The following is a 22,004-nucleotide window of genomic DNA, read 5'->3' on the forward strand; positions in this document are numbered from 1 at the left end:
TCAACGACAACAAAACGAGAAAAAAGAAAAAAAAAAAGACCCTCCCACCAAAAAAATAATAAAAAACATTCCATAACAAATGGTGGTTTTGTAGTATGACTATAATGTGGCCTTGTGGTATGACACTCACTTCGGATTGGAAGGTTCTAGGTTCGAGTCTGAGCGCTCTGATCGGCGCAAAGTTGAGTCCTTGGAAACGGCTCTTTTATTCGTGTTATGTTGGAACACCTTCGTCTTTTTAATATGATTGTAATAAAGAAGTTGCTTTTATTTTGTTTGTTTGTTTGTTTTGTTTTGTTTTTGTTTCAGTAGTTACTTGTTAACACTTTACTCGACCAGCCTATTTCTGTCAAATCAAATTCCCTTCGCAATGTGTTGTTGAATGTAGGCAAGTCAACACGGGTGTAATAAACAAGTCATAAAAACATATGTGGTGGTGTGTCGTATTATCTTATGTGTGTTGGCAAAACATTTCCCATAAAAACATCACTGCCGAGAACTGCTGAATGACGTAGACAGAGTTATTATGAGGATACGGACTTGTGTTTGGTGGGGGGGGGGGGGGGGGGGGGTGATTTTGATAAGGTTGCGAGTGGGTGGGAAAGACAGAGAAAAGCGTTCGTTCGTGAGCAAGCGATGGGTATGTCTTAGATAGGTGAGCAATGAAGGTGAGCACAGGGCGATACAAAGTACACGTGTGTGTTTTGTGTGTGCGTGTGTGTTTTGTGTGTGCGTGTGTCACAGAATATATAAAAGAGACTTTTTTCGACTTTAAGTACGATGTCATGCGCGTGTGTTAAGTGTGTTGGTATTATGGGTGGGAGTTAAAGTGTGTATTTGTATAAATTGTTCATATGTTCATATGTGTGAGTGTGTATGTGTGTGTGTGTGTGTGTGTGTGTTAAAGAAAGATCGATTGCGAATTGGATAAATAAATTGGTTGATAAATGGAATCTCAGATAGAGCTAGATAGAAACTCACACATGCATACAAACCAAACCACATACACGAAACAGAGTGAGAGAGAGGAGAGATAAGGAAGACAGAAGAGAGAGAGAGAGAGAGAGAGAGAAAGAGAGAGAGAAATAGATAGATAGATAGATAGATAGATAGATAGATAGAGATTGATAAGTGGGTGTATAGGTCGTTATGCAATGCTTAGAACCAGAGATATAAACTTAAATGATGAAAAATTTTAAGAAATAATAAATGCAGATACTCAACTCTATTTATAATTTACTGCCAAACTCTAGAACAACACGTATTTAAAATTTTGACCATAAAAGTTGTCCTTGAAATATCGATCAATTACACTGCCTCTCATCTAGATTTCGGCCGCAAAGTCCCAGGTTTGAGAGTTTTTGCCTAGATGAGAGTCATTTTAATCGATCGATATTTGAAGGACGAGTTTTCCGGCCAACATTTTAAATACGTGTTTTGTTTTGATTTCAGACTACTGCAGTTTAGTGGTTTTTGTGGCGCTTATCCATAGTAATCACCATGTTCTAAGGGATTTACATTTTATCACCTCCAACTGATGAAACAGCAAACAACAGCAGCTTCTAATGGTGCTCACACCACTATGTTATGACGATCGACCCAATCCGCAAATTCTTTACCGCACTCGTGCACCGTCGCAAACCCGCCCGGAAGCTTCGTCACAACACACCGTTCAACTAATACTCTGCGGTTCGGTTTGTTCCAGTAAATGTGATTTGAAGACGTTCTCTGTTTCCCGACGTGTACTTAATATAGTTATATATATTAAATATTATATGTCTATATTATAGATATTATATAATATATATTTTTCAGGTCTGCTGATATTCAAATTTTTATGGGCTCGTTGATGTAATGGAGATACTCTCATACAAACGTAAATCAAGTCCATAATTGCTTTCAGTTATCAGACATGCAAATATGGGCACGTTGCTCTTTCCCCTTTAACATTAAAAATCAAACAAACTTGGAAAAACAAAGGGGCATTTATCATATCTACAGTGATCTGTAAAAATCTGATGTTTAAAAATGTTGTACTTTTCAGTGACATCAATACATGTAACCAGGTCATTTATAATCATCTATGGTATAAGGTAATATCGGTGTTATAACGTTTCGAGATGAGTTACAAATTGGCTGCCAAATGCATCAAAATGTCATTCTCTGTTATTACATGGTAAAAGGATGCGTGAGTAACGCGTATGATTCGATCACAAAATACCCGTGGTTTTCCAGCATAGGCGAGACAAATCGATGCTAAATGGCTGCCAATTATAATGCACCTTGTCTTAGTCTGTGATACAGATGGACGCACGTTTATAGATAGTGTTGATGGTGATAGTTATGGTTATGGTGGTGGTGGTGGTGGTTGTGGTTGTTGTTGTGATGTTAGGTGCGATAATAGGAAGAAGACCATGGTGATGATGATGATGATGATGATGATGATGATGATGATGATGATGATGACGATGATGATGACGACGACAGCGAAGATAGTCGTGGTGGTGGAATTTTTGGCTACGACGATGATAATGATGATTGTGGTGGTGATGGTGCTCTGCTGCTCCTGGCTGTTGCTGCTGCTGCCGATGATGATGATGATGATGATGATGATGATGATGATGATGATGATGATGATGGTGATGATGATCATGAATGTGATGATGATAATTATATCGTGATGGTGATGGCGATGTTGCCAGTAGTGCTTTGGTGGTAGTGGTAGTGCATGATGCTACTGCTAATAATAATGATGATGATGATGATGATGATAACGATAATGATAATGAGGATGGTGATCGATTATTCCTTAGCGCCATCAAGGGGATAACAAATACACACACACACACTACACACACACACACACAAACACACACACACACACAATAGGCTCGAGTGCTGAGCAAATTAAATCAGCCGTAAAAATGAATTATGTAGTATTAGCATGGGCTAATTTATTGTCTGTGATAAACATCGAGAATGGATGGGGTAGCTGGTCAAAGAAAGGATGGGATGGACCACAGCCATCGTAACTAACGAAGCTTTCATAGTATGTCAAAGACGTGAACAGATGTGGTATGATTGTATGCAGATGGTATTATCATTATTATGTTATATTATTTGTATTATCTTCATCGATATTGTCCTTTCTGTAGATGTGAATGTGATAATTATAGCTCTCCTCCTCCTCCTCCTTCTTCTTCTTCTTCTTCTTCTTCTTCTTCTTCTTCTTCTTCTTCTTCTTCTTCTTCTTCTTCTTCTTCTTAATCAAAATCATCATCAATTATAATATTATGAGGTATCATTATTTATTATCAAAATATTGGATCATCATCATCTTCAACATCGTCACCACGGTGTTTTTTGTCATCATTGCCTTCATCATCACAATCAACATCATGTGTATTATTATCATCATAATTATCGTCATCATCATAATTAAAATCAGCAACACATCACCATCACAAACATCATTATCATTATCATCATCATCATCAATTACCAATATCATCGTCGTCATCATCATCACCATTACAACCGTCAGCCACTACAACCACCACCATCATCAGCATTATCATTTATTATCACCATCATCATCGTAGTCGTAGGTGTCATCATTAATTAACATCATGAACATCAGTCATCACATGCCATTATGTGTAACCATTTTACTTAGTTTTGAACTTACCTAATACAACAACTCCAGTAAAAACTTTCCTCTGCTCTCTACGTTGCACCATATAAAGACAAAGCATCACAGAATCAATTTGTAGGTTAAATCCAAAAAATCCAAGTTAACGAGAATAATCCAAACCCAATGAAACAATAATATACTTATCTATGTCGGGTGGGAGCAGTCAAATATTATGTCAATATAATAAAAACTCACTCATGACACGCAGTGATCAAAGGATCCAGTGAAGAAGACAACGACTATCACCGTCACTAATCAAATCTTAACCAAACACGGGCATTGGAATTTAAAGCATAATTAAATTTTCTCTTGTTATTATATAATTATCAACTGTATCCGGAAAAGTGTATTACAGGCAGCCAGGTTTTACTTCTTATATAAAATCTAGAAATAGTTAAGTAAACTGAAAATTATTTTAAACACAGTAGATTCTAAATAACCCGATAGCATATCCCATGTGAATCAAAACATCAACACTACACGCTCAAAACTGAGCAAACTGCACACTTGAAAGAAAACAACAGCCCAGTGAACGAAACGAGTGAGAGAGAGCGATAGACCGAACGCAAAGCAAGCCCGTTATGGATTGGGAATAGTTGTAGGAGAGAAATTGCGGTTTGAGAGAAGGAGGGAATGTGTGGAGAGAATAAGAGAGTTGGTAAGTACAGAGTAAGGTAAATATTCTAGCTACTATAGATAGTGCGTTGCAGTGTCAACATGCAGGAAGTATAACGGACCAACAACAAACCTGTGAAAGAACTTAAGTTGTTAACGTTAGTGAGAACAACTCACAACGGATGCAAAAACAATAACAAAGGCAGAGTGAGTATTGATACTATTATGTGTGTGGGATAGAGGTATAGATAGTATGAGATGGTATAGTTTGTATTGTTTTTGCATGGTTTGTGAGTTGTTCTCATAATTATACAATACAATTCTGGTTACAATTGTTGTTTCGTTTTTGGTGGATTTATTGGAGGTTTATATATGTTGACCGCGAATCGCTGAGGTTACGAGGGTCACGCCCATCCACGGACAATGAAAAGAGAAAGTGAATTAGCATGAAAACAAAATTATGAATGATGCCGTGTGACATAAATTTTAAGAATCTAAACTCTAAAAAAAACGTTATCATCATCATCATCATCATCATCATCATCATCATCATCATCATCATCATCATCATCATCATCTCATCATCATCATCATCATCTCATCCATCTCATCGTCGTCAATGTCGTTATAATCATCATGATCTTCCTCCTCCTCCTCCTCCTCCTCCTCATCATCATCATCATCATCATCATCATCATCATCATCATCATCATCATCATCATCAGCACCTCCCTCTCCCCCTCCTCCTCCTCCTCTTCCTCCTCCTCCTCCCCTTATCACCACCACCATCACCACCACCATTACCACCATCACCACCACCATCATCACCACCACCACCACCACCATCATCATCATCATCATCATCATCATCATCATCATCATCATCATCATCATCTTCGTTCTCGTACATGTAAAGATCAGCATTATAATTCGAGCGTTGTCGCGGGGACGGACGGGTTAATTAATGTTCACGAATAATGACTGAAGGGTTTTCACACTATGATTTTTATTCATTTTGTTGTTCTTGGCGACATCATCTGTCATCACTCATGGGAAGAGAAAGCCACTGCAGCAGCAACATTAAATCGAGAGAGAGAGAAAAAACTGAACGAAAAAAATGTTATCTATCTACTTACATATAATATATCCATCCATCCATCTATCTATCTATATATCTATCTATCTATCTATCTATCTATATCTATCTATCTATCTATCTATTATCATCTATCTATCTTATTACTCTTATATATCTTTCAATCTATCTACTATCTATCCATTATCTATTATATCTATCTATCTATCTATCTATCTATCTATTATCTATCTATCTATCTATCTATCTATCTATCTATCTATCTATCTATCTATCTATCTATCTATCTATCTATCTTCTATCTATCTATATCTATCTATCTGTCTGTCTATCTATATATCTGTCTGTCTGTCTGTCTGTCTGTCTGTCTCTCTCTCTCTCTCTCTCTCTCTCTCTCTCTCTCTCTCTTTCTGTTTCATTCTATCAATACCCTGACCCCTCTTCATAAATCTTCCTCTATTACTAAGTGGGGCTAAAACATGCAAAATCTATATAAATTTCTCTTATCTATAATCAAAACTATCGCTGAACAAAACATATCATTCCGAAATTTAAAAAGAAACAAACAAAACAAACTGACGCATACACACAAGTACAAACCTTTTACAGAAATAAAAGAAGAAAAACAAAAACAAAAAGAAAAAAAAAAGAAAAAAAAAGAAAAAAAAAGAAAAAAAATGAGGAGCATTGAAAACACCAGACACATTATCCTTCGGATATCCAATCAAATACTTCAAATACACACACACACACACACACACACACACACACACACACACACACACACACACATGAGCGAAATGAGATCCAGTTTCATCTCATCTGATCAGACACAAAGGGATTTCTGGCGAAGAGAATTTCAGGCATTCCTGCTTTTGTTCCTACTGGACAGTTGCTTTGTTTGGGAATCTTGACAGACTCGACTCAACTTTCAAAACATTTATTATTACCGGAAGATAAAACACGTCTTCTATGCGCTTCCCATTCACCAGAGTTCTGGTCTAAATTGACAAAACGTCATACAAAAAAAAAAAAAAAGGAAAAAAAAAGCCCGATAAGAATTTAATTTATAAGCTTCATAATTTATTAGACGAAGACAGATACTGTGGACGTGAACAACGCCACTATCACATTATCTCATTCGTTTGTAGTGTTTCATTCATCCTGTTTTGTTGATAAAGGGGAAACCCGAAACGTCCACTGTATCTGTTTTCGTTTAATATATTGAAGCTTTTAAAAATTCAATACTTATCGTTATTTTTTCCTTCGAGCTTCAAGAAGCTTAAGTTAAGTGTCTTGAGCTGTGGCACCATGACAAGGTCAGAGTGTTGGGATCGTTGTCACTCATCCGATCATTGACGACGTTCAACGTCACTTAATTTTAATCGAGATTTTTTTAGCTTTATATAGCGCAATATCCACTAAATGTACTCAAAGCGCTTAACAAGGGGTCCCTGGTCAACAGCAACGTTTAACATGTAGGACTGGACATACCGCCTGTTAGGCGATATTACAATTTTTCGGACAAAGACAACGCTGTTAACGGCCAGGTACTCATTCTACTCCTGAGTACGATGAGAGAATGTGAGTAAAGAGCCTTTTCCAAGGACTCAACTATGCGCCGAGCGCAAGGCTCGAACCCAGGACCTTCCGATCCAAAAGCGAGTATCATACCACTAGACCACATAACAGCACTTGTTTTGGTACACGGCGAGAGACAGAAACATTCAACTATCGTTGCCATAATATTCACCTTAAGTAGTTCTTCAGGGCCAGTAGATCCTCAGGGACAGGATTATATATTGGTTTCTATAGTGTAAAACAGACAGCAATTTTGTTTGCTACCCTTTTGATAGGACGCTAGTCGATCACAAATTACTTTCCACCGGGTCTAACAGATCCAACTCTTATCCAATCCACTGCTGGGTCGACAGGCAGGTCGGAAAAAAATTTCAACGTCATTCAGGATCGATCTCGGTTCATTTGCGTGTGAAGCGAGTGCTCTACCAACTGAATTATCGGAATCCCCAATAATATTCATTCAGAGTAGGGTTAAATTAACCTAAAACTAACGATATTGAAATAGCTGAACCGCTCGCTGAGTGAAATTTGTCTATAGAAAAGGTCATGCCTAGAGTACTCGGAATTCCAGTCCATGCTTCTTGGCTTACGGAAGGAAAGCTTTTCACTAGAAATTGTGTTTGTATAGCTTTAGGGCTGAGAGGCGGCAGATGATTCTTGCAATTTATCACGCACTGGGTTCATATATTATATTATATTATATTATATATATGACCTGCCCCATCAACCTGGTATTATATCATATCATATCAGTAATAATTGGGCTTTATAATGGACCAAGCATTCCTTAAATGCCCTTAAAACATAAGAAACAATATTATAGTATACACTGCATACTCTTTGAGATAAAAATATTATTAAAAGGAGAGAAAGAGATAAAAGCATAGAATATTTGTTTTACCCCCCACCCCGCCAAAAAAAAAACCCAAACAAAATAAACAAAAAAAAAAAAAACAAAAAACAAAACAAAACAACAACAACAAAAACAAACAAACAAAAATCCAACAATTAAAAAGACAAAAAACAAACAAAAAAAAAAAAAAAAAAAAAAAGAAGAAGAAGAAAAAGCATCCATTACTACTATTGACATATTATTTTGTTTGGAAAACTGGTGCTTTGAGGCACAACGGAAAGATACGTGTCTTGTGATGTGCAAATCGCAGGTTTGAGTCCTGCTTTTCACCATACTCAGGTGCAAAAAATATGAGAGATTGTCGAAAAGAAGAAAGGAAAATACCATAATAATATTATAACCACCGTGTTCTTGCTGGTAGACGCGAGATTGTGTCCTTAGAAAAGGTTCTTTTCTCATGATACTCAAGAGTAAAACTAAGAGCTTAGCCGATAACACCGTTGGCTCTGTCGCAAAAAAATGAATCCTCAGAAAAGTTCGCTGAAAAAAAAAACAAAACAATAAAAATAAAAAAACAATAATAAAATCAAACAAAAAAAAAAACAAAACAGAACAACAAAACAACATGCAAACATTTTCAAGCATATTTCTTTTGGCTAGAATCTTCGATAACTAACTTAAAAGAAAAGGACATCATGTCTAATGAGTCCAAGGTAAACTGAGAAAACTTGCTGACCAACCTATACTCAAATGAAACTGTTGCGGCATGAGACGAATCAGACTGTGGGCTCTCACAGACGATACCTGTGAGTGCGGGAACGAGAGAAAGAAGTAAGAAGAGAGAGAAAAGAAGAAGAAGAAGAAGAAGAAGAAGAAGAAGATAACTAACTTTCCTTTCCCTAAGATAGTGAATGAGATGGACAGCTGAACTCATTAGCAAGGTGATTGAATGAACTGGTCAAGCGTCGACTGGACTGATCAAAGAAGGGATCAATCTATGTTTTGCTTTGCTTTGTTATCTTTTTTGTTTTTGGTTTTATTTTGTTAGCTGTTGCGTGCATTTGGTGGTGGTGGTGGAAAAGGGGTGAGGGGTGGGGGGGGGGGGGGGGGGGGGGGGGTGGAGGGTTATGAAGGTGAGAGATGGACGGTGTTGAATTCAAATGTATGGAAATCAACTAGTTATAATGATGTGAGGGTGGAACACTGTGGTTGTCAGATTGAAGGATTTATTTATGGGGAAATAGGTGAGATGGAGAATAGATTAGGGCCCGGCGTGGCACATAAATAAAGGTGTGGTGAATTGATTTATACTCGTAGATGTGTTGTGGATAAAATATAGAAGTTACAGGTGGATGGATGGATGGATGGATGGGTGAGTTATAGATGGATAGATGGTTGATCGATTGATGGGTAGATGGATGAATGGATGGAGGATGAATGGATTGATGGATGAATGAAGTGATTAATGGATGGATAGGTTGATGGGTAGACGGATGAATGGATGGAGGATGGATGGATTGATGGCTGAATGAAGTGATTAATGGATGGATAGGTTGATGGGTAGATGGATGAATGGATGGAGGATGAATGGATGGATGAGTGAAGTTATAGATGGATGGGTTGATCGATTGATGGGATGGATGGATTGATGGCTGAATGAAGTGATTAATGGATGGATAGGTTGATGGGTAGATGGATGAATGGATGGAGGATGGATGGATTGATGGATGAATGAAGTGATTAATGGATGGATAGGTTTATGGGTAGATGGATGAATGGATGGGTTGATGGATTGATTGATAAGTTAAATGATAGATGGATGGATGGGCTGATGGGTAGCTAGATGAATAAATAGATGGGGATGGATGGATGAAAAGAAAAAAAGGGACAGATGGATGGGTGGATGGATGAATTATACTATATATAGGTTAGTGGATTCGATGGGACACATGTGTTCATTGATGAGTGGATGGATGGATGGAAATGGTGATAGATGTATAGATGTATGAATAGAAAGAGTTATAGTAAGATTTTGGGCGGATATATAATGGATGGATAATATCAATAGATTGATGGATAAACAGTTAGATCAATAGGGAAAAAAGAGGTGGATGAAATGATGGATTGAATGGTGGATGGATTGATAAATGTGGTGATTGATAAATGAATGGGTTGTGTGGGTTGTGTGGATGGTTGGGTAAATGGATAGGTGATGGATTGATTGATAGGTGAGTGGACCGAATCATCAATAGATTGATGGATGAACGGTTTGGTCGATTGGAAAATAAAAGTGGTGTGTGAAATGATGGGCTGATTGGTGGGTGGCTAGATAATAAATGGATGGGTTGTGTGTGTGTTGGTTGGGTAATGGTTGTGGGATGGATGGGATGGATAGATAGGTGGAAATGGTAATAGCATGATAGACGAATGTAATGATAAATATTACGGGAGGGAATGCACAAGTAGATGAATGAATGAATATCAAGGGAAAGATCGCGGAATGGAAGGCTGGACGAAAAAAAAAACAAAAACATGGATAGGTATCCGTGCGAATTACAGTTAGATGGATAGACATAGTGACAGATGGATAGTGTAATGATTTAGATTGAAGATAATATAGATAGTATAGTAGTTGCTAGATAAATAGATAGATAGATTGATAAGGTGAGGATGGATATGTGCTGGATAGATTAGATTGTGATAATTACAAGATGAGTAGAATCGGAGATGGAGAGATAAGGTTAGTGATAGTTGGTGGGGGATGGGTTGGTTGTAAAGAGGCAGGAATGAACGAATACGGCAGTAGTAGTTGCTGGTTGATAAATAGGTTATCAACGAACAGCTGGAGATAACAACCAGTCTAACTTGACCAGGGTGCCGCCGTACTCTGATAGAAACACATTTTAAAAATTTGGCCAGAAAACTCGTCCTTCAAATATCAATCGATTAAAACGACCCTCGTCTTTATAGAAAAAGCAAAATCTGAAACCTGGAACTTCCTTGGTCTCAGGTTCGAGAGGGTGTGTGTTTTGTTTTGTTTTTTTTTTTTTTTTTTTAAAGAAAAGGACCGTTTTAATCGATCGATATTTAAAGTTTTCTGGCCAAAATTCTAAAATGTGTAATTTTCTTTCCAGAGGACGGAAGTGTGGGTGTAGCTGTAACAGATAATCCGTCTAGGTGTCCGGAATCAAAAGACGATTGGGACTTATTATTTCCTGTGAGAATCAAAGATAGATGACCACTGGGCGGTAAGATCAAAGACTTTATAGTCAAACCAGTTTATTTTTGTTAGTATTCAACAGTGGAGACAAGACCCGAGAAGCCCGGTTGCTTTAAATGAAAACAAACATTTTACTCTGTGAGACAGACATAGTTCCTCGAGTCATAAGGAAAATAAAGTCTTATCTCCTCTAGGATTCAAACCATCAACTTCACAATCCAATATCAGTAACCTTACAACCACGACCACTAATTAGAGAAGAATAAAAAATATACATATCAAACTTGCAAGGTATTTCTTTTTTTTTTAAAAAACAATGCGTTTCATACCCAAATATTATATACAAGAACGTGTCACTTTAAAATGTCATGAAATGAAAAGTTTGTGACAAAAACAAAAAAATCCAAATGCCAACCATAGTCTATCATGAGCATAAATTTGTTTCCTAGCATAGTTTAGATTTTTCCAAACGTCAAGAAGCCATATATAATGTTTGCAAATGTTCCTATTTTCCTTAATAATTTCGAGAGATTTGTCTCAAAGCGGACTGATAACACCTGGGCATCCCTCCCGTAGCCTGATCTTAAATCAATATGTTTTTTTCTGTGGGCCCTTTAAAGAATCTTTATTAATTCCCTCAACCATTTATTGAATTTAAAAATGAGATAAAGAGAGTGGCGAAAGACCATCTTTGAGTTGTTAGAACACAACATATGCGATTCAAGAGTGCTTAATATATCATAATACGTGATAATCCGTTCATTACACTTTGGCGTTTCAGATCAATTCCTATTCACTCAAAACCTTCTATTCACCAGCATCCACTTTACGTCATTAATCCTGGATCTAATTCGTTCCATCAGTATGGCAAGCGCGAATAACCTCTTGAATTCAATAAACATACGGCATTATCTTCAATTTAATGCCATACATATCCACTTACTCATAAAAGATTATCATCGCCATCTTTACGCAATAAAAATCGAGTCGCCGTTAGGACAATCGTTTATTCATAAGCCGTAGATACATCATTTTTTCTGAAATAAGGATTGATAATAATTCACGCCTATTGATTAAATAGGCAACGCAACAATTCTGCTATCCGATCATAAAACACATTAAAAAATATTTCGGCCAGAAATCTTCTACTCCAAATATCGACCAATTAAATTTTTTTTTTTAAATTGAGCTTTTATATAGCGCAATATCCACTTAACGTGCTCATAGCGCTTTACAAGGGGTCCCTGGTCAACAGCAACATTTAACATGTAGGACGAGACATGACGCCTGTTAGGCGATATTACAATTTTTCGGACAAAGACAACGCTGTTAACGGCCAGGTACTCATTTTACACCTGAGTACGGTGAGAGAATGTGAGTAAAGAGTCTTTTCCAAGGACTCAACTATGCGTCGAGCGAGGCTCGAACCCAGGACCTTCCGATCCGAAAGCGAGTGTCGTACCACAAGACCACATAGCCGCACAAATGATTCAAGTCTCCAAAATAATAAAATGTCAAATCTGAAACTACTTTGAGATATTGATGGATTGAAATGACCCATAACTTGAGATCTTTGAGTTTTTGGGAGGAAATAATCGATTTTAAAACGACATTTTAGTCGATTGGGGTCTGACATTTTCTTGTCTTTAGATAGTATGCACTTGGCTAAGAAGCTCATAACATTGCCATCCGGAAGTATAACGGACCAACACACAAAACTGCGTGTAACCATGAACGTTCATAGTCAGGTTAATACAGTTCAGTGAGCATTACTCATAAACGCGGATGGCAAAAAACAATAACAAAGACCTGATTGACGTCATCTTCGAACTATCTATATAATAAGGAAGACCTGTATTGTCAGAAAAGTGGCAACAATGTTAAGCAGACACCACATCTTGCAAAGACGGAATAAATGCTAAATCTGAGATTTTGTATCTCATCAATTGCAAGGAAACAATGGATATGGATAGTCGTTTTTAATCTCAATTTAAGATAAAACACTTTTCAAGACTTTTTAGCTGACAACTAAAACAAAACAACAGTAACAATTTCAGATTCAATTTATTCTATTATCATAATTTATTCTTTCCCCTTTTCTGTTAAGTTTTAAATGTGTACAGCCCGAATAAATCCTAATATAACTAATGAAAATGACACACTGTTCTAGAGTCAGCCTTTTTTTTCTGTAGCGTAATTTTCTTCATTTGAAACACAAAGCCAGCTACCCAATTCCAATCAACAATGAGTCGACAGACGGGTCAGAAGAAAAAACAAACTCGACGGAATCTGTGACCGATACCAGTCTATTTAAATGTGAGGTGAATGCGCTATCATATTGACCAATTGGAATTTCCCCTCCTCCCCCCACACAATGTCGAGGGGAAGAGACACTCCCCTATTTGTTACCCACCATCTCCAAGCGGTATTATTTCGGGACGACCTTGATGCTGAACATTGAATTTAAAAACACAAACATGAAAGGGGTTATTTTCCATACGGCATTGTGGAGAATAAATACATTTTCTTACATTATAAAAGCTAAAAAATCAGAGTAAGGTATAATTTTCACCCCGATCACTCCCCTGGGACACCCTACCCACTACCCACGCCACGCTAAAGTTTCATTCATACTCCAACCACCTTTGAGTACAGACGATACCAGTTACTTTGCATTTTATTATATTTGATTTCCCGGTTAATTTGCGTATTGTTGTGCTGACGAAGGGTTTGTACCCGAAACGTACATTGTCTGTAATGTTCCCATACGAAGCCTCTCCATTTTCACTCTTTCGTTAGTATTTTCACGATCACAGGGCTTCAGGCTTCAAGCAGCCCCTACCGTTTTCTTTTATTTTGATTCCATAAACCCTCAACACTTTGGTTGACTTATCATGAGTATGGAAACACGTACAAACGTGACTATTTTTGGAACCATCTGAGACTCACTTCGACAAACGAATATTCACATATAGATAGAATGCGCTTGGCTAAGAAGCTCATAACATTGCCATCCGGAAGTATAACGGACCAACACATAAAAATGTGTGTATCCATGAACGTTTATAGTCGGGTTAATACAGTTCAGTGAGCATTACTCATGAACGCGGATGGCAAAAAACAATAATAAGGACCTGACTGACGTCATCTTCGAACTATCTATAGGGAATGAGATTAGCGGAAGAGTAGCGTCCCTTGATTGGACGTCACCGGTGGGAAAAGTTATTAGAGAGAGAACGTCATGTTGGTTGTGCGCATGCGTCTCTAGTCCTCGCTTCCGGAGACACTTCACCGAAAGCGAGGACGAGAGAGACGCATGCGCAAAACCATGTTGATGTTCTCTCTGCAAGGTGATGTCCAATCAAGGGACGCTACTCTTCCGCTAACCTCATTCCCTATAAATATAAATTCTTATTTTATTACATCGTAGAATTCTATGATTGATTTGTATTAGGATTTAGTACTTTTCGGGGTCCAATTCATCCCGACATAATACCGTTATACAGACTATAGGGAATGAGATTAGCGGAAGAGTAGCGTCCCTTGATTGGGCGTCACTCATAGTCTGTGACGTCACCGGATGAAAAGTTATTAGAGAGAGAACGTCATGTTGGTTGTGCGCATGCGTCTGTCGTCCTCGCTTCCGGTGAAAGCGGCTTGAGACACTTCAAAACCAAATTGACGTTCTCTCTGTAAGGTGACGTCCAATCAAGGGACGCGACTCTTCCGCTAATCTCATTCCCTATAGGTCTCGCTTCTCTAAAGTTATTTCGTCTGAAATGTTTCGTGTTATCTGCCTGATCCAGTTGTACCCTCGTTAATCTTGTCTCGGTGACAGAGCTCTTGAGTGGTGGAAGGCGACATCTTCAACAAATCGGCACCCGAGGGACGGACCCTGTGTCAATCGTGGGATAGATCTTGTACCAAAATAGTAAACACCACAAGCTGATGTTATTTAGAACGAAATTCGGGGAAGAACATAATTCAAAGTCTTAAGAATGTAATTCTTGAACTTAATGTAATGTATTTACATTACCCGGCGGTGTCGATAGCTCAGTTGGTAGAGCACTCGTTTTACATGCAAAGGGCCTGAGATCGATCTCGGGTGAAGTCAAGATTTTTTTTCCACCTAGAGTTGATTGGTTAGCTGGGTCTGTTATATCTGGTGGAAAGTACGTTGGAATATACTTACGTCCCACCCAAAAGGGTAGCAAGAAATTGCTATTTCCCGTTTCGTCCTATAGATACCGGGGTGGACTCCGGTTCAATGAGCCTTATGGCTCTGAAAGACTATTTAAGAGATAAACATTACCTAGAAACTGACTATTTGAAAATGTGCTTCTTGAAGAGTTGAGAACGAAACACATATTTTTCAGTTAATCCGCGAGGCTAAACAAATATAAGCCATAAAGTGAGGCGCAGGGATAAATCAAATTCTATGCTTTAAAATATTCCATTGTTTAAAGTGTTACTCAAACACAAGTTAACAGCCAGTTTCAGCTCTCATACGCTTCAATGTTTGTTCACATTGAAAGAAGACATTGGTATAAAGATAATAGACACACACACACATACACACACATAGATATATACATACATATATACATATATATATATATATATATATAATATATATATATATATATTGAGAGGGATAGAGAGGGATAGAGATAGAGAGAGAGAGAGAGAGAGAGAGAGAGAGAGAGAGAGAGAGAGAGAGGAGAGATAGATATATCGAGAGGGATAGAGAGTGATAGAGATGGAGAGAGAGAGAGAGAGAGAGAGAGAGAGAGAGAGAGAGAGAGAGAGAGAGAGAGAGAGAGAGAGAGAGAGAGAGAGAGAGAAATCTTAAACCTGATTTATTTTTTAATATGAAGATGACATATCAAGAAAAAAAATAGATATTTAAAAAATGTTCGATTTTTAATCAATGATACTTTGGCTGTTATCAAGATGTGCCACACCATGAGAAAAAAAACACACATATTTAAAATTTTGGAAAACAAATAACTCGTCCTTCAATAAGGAATGAGATTAGCGGAAGAGTAGCGTCCCTTGATTGGACGTCACCCATAGTCTGTGACGTAACCGCGGAAAAGTTATTAGAGAGAGAACGTCATGTTGGTTGTGCGCATGCGTCTCTCGTTCTCGCAGCGAGGACGAGAGACGCATGCGCACAACCAACATGACGTTCTCTCTCTAATAACTTTTCCGCCGGTGACGTCACAGACTATGGGTGACGTCCAATCAAGGGACGCTACTCTTCCGCTAATCTCATTCCCTATAAATATCAGTCGATTAAAATGAAGATCGATTTTTCTGGCCAAAATTTTAAATAGTTTTTTTAAAGACCACAACAATTATTAGTCGACGATCCAACAATAATATGAAATGACAGTTACATCAACGGTTGGTGGGCGAATAAAGAGTATCGTTAGAAGTCGCATTGCTGACGTAAACTGACGAATTTATTTATTTTTCATTTCGTACAGAAAAACAATATAAATTATATTTAAAATAATATTATGTGGTGAAAACACGGGCAGATCGATTCTCCTCTAAACACCGAGAACCGACAGTCAGGAATAATATTTTACCGAGGGAGCGAAAAGAGACGAGAGACTATAAACGATTTGAAGTAAGACTAAAAACATTTCTTTTCACTCTCTAATTGTATATGTTATCACCTAAGCCGGCTTTAGCTGTCTGTGGGGTTTGGCGCGTTATAAATTATGCCATCAATAATTATCATTATTGTTTTGCTATTATGTATTTATATGTTATGATTTTATCTCATTCTAAATTAGAATAAATATATTATATTCTGCTATAACTGATGATGCACTGTGATGCAGCATTACGTGGTGTTTGTCAATAATAAATAATATCTGTCGAGTAATTAATTAATATGTATATTCCTATCAATCTATCAATCTATTCCTATAACAAATATATCAAATAATATATTCATAGATAACGTTGTTTATGACTGCATATGCCATCTCGCTCACCATCATCCACCAATGCAATATGCAAATGTACGGTAAAATGACACAAAAAACTGCTCATGAATGTGTTTTCAGAATTAACCAGTAAACTACCATACTTAGGAAAATCACGTATTGAAAAATTTGTCCAGAAAACTCGTCCTTTCAAACATCGATCTCATCTTGGCAAAAATGAAAACAAACAAACAAAAATGAATTCTCAAACCTGGGTCTTCGCGAAGTCCCAGGTTTGAGCGTTTTTGCCATGAAGAGGATCATTTAAATCAATTGATATTAGAAGGATACGTTTTCTGGTTAAATATTTAAATATGTGTTTTTCCAGAGAACGGCACTTAAGTGGTTATTGGATCATCGTCCAATCACATTGTTTTCATGCAAACACATCTTTACCTAACTCTGACAAAAGGGTTTAAAAATATATTTAACAAAAACAATCTTGGTTTCAATTTCAAATATTAATCTTCTTCTTCTTCTTCTTCTTCTTCTTCTTCTTCTTCTTCTTCTTCTTCTTCTTCTTCTTCTTCTTCTTCTTCTTCTTCTTCTTCTTCTTCTTCTTCTATGAAAAGTTATAGCCAGCATGAAGAATAAAAAGTACCGACTATCTTTGTTTAGAACCACGATGGCCGCCGTTGCTGGGCGACGTGACATCAGAATATTGAATCCAATTCCAGTCGATCCATGGTCATCAGCACCAAATATTATTAAAATGAATGAAATATATAAATAGCTAAGCATTATAGCAATATGGTGTTTGGTATAGGCTACATGGTCATTAATAACAGTTATTCCTTTTTTTATGATATTGTCAAGGGTGAGACAAACTGTGACCCTTCGCCTCAAAACGGTATTAAGTCGGCTTGGTTAAGATATTAAAAATTGAATTCATAGTCAGAAATATCAGACTTGTCTTGAGTTTGTATGTTTTATTGAGGAGAATGGATACCATATTGAAGGGTGCTAATGCCAACAATTTATATTTTTTACAAGTTTAATATTTAATTCGTTGTTTAGGCATATGGTTCATTCCGACATAATACCGTTTTGAGACGATGGGTCACAATTTATTACTTTTTGTAATTAATTATCACCATCGTCGTCGTCGTCATCATCATCACATTAATTATTATTATTATTATTCTTATTATTTTTATTATTATCATTAGTATTATTATTATTAATAATGATAATGATGATAATAACAATTATTATTATGATTATTATTATGATTATTATTATTATTATATTATTATTATTATTATTATTATTATTATTATTATTATTATTATTATTATTATTATTATTGTTGTTGTTGTTGTTGTTGCATTATTATTACTAATTTTATTGCACATCAAAATTATTTTCACAGGAAACATCCAGAAACGAACACACACAAACATACACACACACACATTCCCACACACACAGACACACACACACATACACGCTCTTTCTCTCTCTCTCTCTCTCTCTCTCTCTCTCTCTCTCTCTCTCTCTATCCCGGCCCTCTATTTCTCTATATCTCTCTATATTCCAAATAAATTTTAAATCAATCTTTCGTCTCTACTCCAACTAACCACTCTTCGATTTCAAAATAAAATGGATTTGGTCTTCCACTAAATTATTATAAAAGAGCCATGAGATAACGTTACGCAACCAAGAATAATCTCCAATAATGATTGCTTTTTAGTGAGATTAGAATAACAATTCGTGCACACATTCCTCTGTGGCATCATGTGTTTGTTGTAATGCCACTGGTACGCAGACAACACGGTAGAATGTCTGGTCTGGTATTTAGAAAATCACTAGAAATATCAGGGCAGGAGATTAAAAAAAATGTGCTTTCAAATGTCTAGTCCTACATGTTGAGTGTTGCTGTTAGCTAAGGCCCTCTTTTAAAGCGTTTTGACATTTGGACATTGAGCTATGTAAAATGCTATTTTTTAAAAGCTAAAAGTAAAGGAAAGTCGAGTTAATTGTGTCCCATCATTTCAAAACGTTAAAAAACAAGGTGAATCCCTGATGTTTATAAAATGAAAATGTGTTATCCATCGCCTCAAATGACGTCACATGAATTGGTTGTTGCACACGAGTGTAGAAGAATGGTTTGAGAGTGCGTGTGTAAAGATAGGAAGGTCCTGGGCTCGAGTCTCGCCCGCGCATAGTTGAGTCCTTGGAGAAGGCTCTTTATTCACATTCTCTCACCGTACTCAGGTGTAAAATGAGTACCTGGCCGTTAACAGCGTTAGTTCTGTCCGAGAAAATAATTGTTATATCGCCTAAAAGGCATCATGTCCCTTCCTACATGTTAAATGTTGCTGTTGGCCAGGGGCCTCTAGTAAAGCGCTTTGAGCACGTTTAGTGGACACTGCGCTATATAAAAGCTCAATTTAATTTAAAGATTATCGAAATTCTTCAACCTAAACATCAATTACTCTCTCGCGCAGTCCCAGATTTGATAGTGTTTGCCAAGATTTTAATCGATCGGTATTTGAAGGACGAGATTTTGATTTCTGGCCAAAATTTTAAATACCTGTTTTCTCAGAGCCTACGGAAGCTTTCAGCAGATTGTCCTGTGAATTTAACATCAAATTAAACGGAGATCTGTTGGAATGAGGATAATGTGTGCAAAATGCCTTTCGAAGAGCATACGCCGCCTACACCGCCGAAGCATCTCGGCTTCGGTCAAGAACCTGCCTCAAGGCAAAATCGTGTCATCAGTGGGGACTTTCCACCTGTCCAACATGTACCCGATGTGGGATAGAACCCGAAACCGCAGAGCATCTAGTCGAACGGTGTGTTGTGACGAAGCTTCCGGGCGGGTTTACGACGGTACACGAGTGCGGTGAGGAATTTGCTGATTGGGTCGATCGTCATAACATAATAGTGTGATCACCATTAGAAACTGCTGCTGCCGGAGCATCAAAATGTCAGATCAGACATTCAGTCTTAAGCTAGGTCATTTTGTGAGTCCTTGACCTTTTTCTACATGAAAATTTCATTTCATTTGTAGATTTTTGTTTTTATTTTTTGTTTCGTTTTGATGTTGTTGTTGTTGTTGTTATTTGTGTGTGTGTTTTGTAAGTCCTTGGCCTTCTTCTACATTAAAATTTCATTTCATTTGTTTTTCGTTCTATTTTTTTGTTTCGTTTTGTTGTTGTTGCTGTTGTTATTGTGTGTGTGTGTGTGTGTGTGTGTTTTGTATATTTTGTTTTCTTCTTGTAATTAAAAAAAATTGCATACTCTCAAATGCAAGTATTTATTTAAGCTCAAACTCTACAAGTTAACCTTAAATAAGTATCAGATTCGTCCCGAAATATCACTGTTTTGTAATATCAATGGTTGAGATCTCTCAGATTTTGGGCTTTTTAAAGAACAAGTTTTGACAAGATCTAAGGTTCAACAGTCGTAACGCCGCTTCCCTCGTAATGACGCATGGTAACTTAGTAACTGGCTCTAAACTATCGGAACAATGGCGGACGCCCTTATGAAATATTTATCCGACGAGCATAAAAGCGTATCCAGAGGAAAAAATAAACCATTTTAATCTGATCATGTTTTGACTTTTACACATTTTGATCACAAGACATATAGAAAGTTCTAGCCAGCATGAAGAATAAAAAGTACCGATTTTCTTTTTTAGAACCACGATGGCCGCCGTTGCTGGGCGACGTGACATCAGATTATTGAATCCAATTGGCATTGAAGTAAAATGAATTCTATATAAAATGAAAATAAAAAGTATTTTTTTCTGTGTGCGACAGCTGTGCATTAATTTAAAGCTAAATTAGTAGTTATGCAAAGTCATTAGGCCCATGGACCAGGAGTTTATCCCGATTTTTATAGTGAGAAACGGACAATAGTAATTGCTTGCTTCCCTTGGGATAGGACGCTTGTCTATCGAAAACTACTTTCCGCTAGATCTAACAGACCCAGCTACCAAATCATTGCTGAATAGACAGGGATTGATCTCGGTCCCTTTGCGTGTGAATAGAGTGCTCTACCAACTGAGCTATCGGGAGCCTTCCAGTCTATAATCTAAACCCAGGCCTAAAACCAGGCTCAAGATAGTAGCAGACAACCACAACACGACTTCAGCCAGATTAAAATCGAAATTCCCCAAAGAACAGCTGCCACACCACCACCAATTACCACGAAGCCAATCGCCCGTGATGTTGAAGGACCACTTGACCGTCGTCCACCGTTGACCATTTATTTGGGCATTAGTTAGCATTCGGTCACTCAGTGAATCTGAAAAGAAAATATGTACTGGTAATCAATCATGCATGACCTCTTTTCAAAAATTCTGATCTCCCTAAAATAGATAGGAGTAACCACAGATTTGCCACATAGGTACTGTAAAAAGAATTTTTAGATTTTGGCCAGACAAGCCATAACCTGAAAAAAGGGATTTTTAAACATTTTGGCCTGATAAGCCGTACAGTGACAACAAGAATTTTTAGCTTTTGGCGAGATAAGCCTTACACAGACAAAATAATATTTTGATTTGGCCAGATAACTTTCGCCTTATATCATTGTATAGATAGATTGAAGAAACCAAAAAAATACAATAACATTTTTACCATGGATGGCCATTTTTGTTGATTATAATCATTATCAAATGGTTATAAAAAAAAAAAATTAAATTTTAACCATGGATGGCCATTTTTGTTGATTATAATCATTATCAAATGGTTATAAAAAAATACAATTAAATTTTAACCATGGATGGCCATTTTTGTTGAATATAATCATTATCAAATGATTATAAAACCTCTTGGATAGAATTGGATAGATAATGAGAGGAAGCGTCCAATTTGAAAATGTATGCTTTTAAAGTTAGTCAATTTAAACGAGTTCGACGCTCAGACAGTGACTCCCGGTTGAGAATTATTCCGTTGAAATAAAAAAGTAGAGAAGCTGTCTTCAAATCCAGAAAA

The 22,004-nt window shown here is 37.1% G+C and overlaps 1 protein-coding gene across 1 annotated transcript in view; it reads right to left on the bottom strand.

Annotated features, from left to right (window-relative positions):
- LOC144966464 (uncharacterized) overlaps window positions 1-4,174 on the bottom strand; it is a 122,540-nt gene extending 118,366 nt beyond the window's left edge. Inside the window, exon 1 of the mRNA XM_078903030.1 lies at window positions 3,689-4,174. The gene's annotated coding sequence lies outside the window, so the exon portion shown is untranslated. The remainder of the gene's footprint in view (window positions 1-3,688) is intronic.
- Window positions 4,175-22,004: the final 17,830 nt, after the last annotated feature.

The sequence above is a fragment of the Berghia stephanieae genome, chromosome 2, assembly GCF_034508935.2.
Source record: "Berghia stephanieae isolate SIO BIC M18660-M18661 chromosome 2, UCSD_Bste_1.3, whole genome shotgun sequence".
Taxonomy (NCBI): Eukaryota; Metazoa; Mollusca; class Gastropoda; order Nudibranchia; family Aeolidiidae; genus Berghia; species Berghia stephanieae.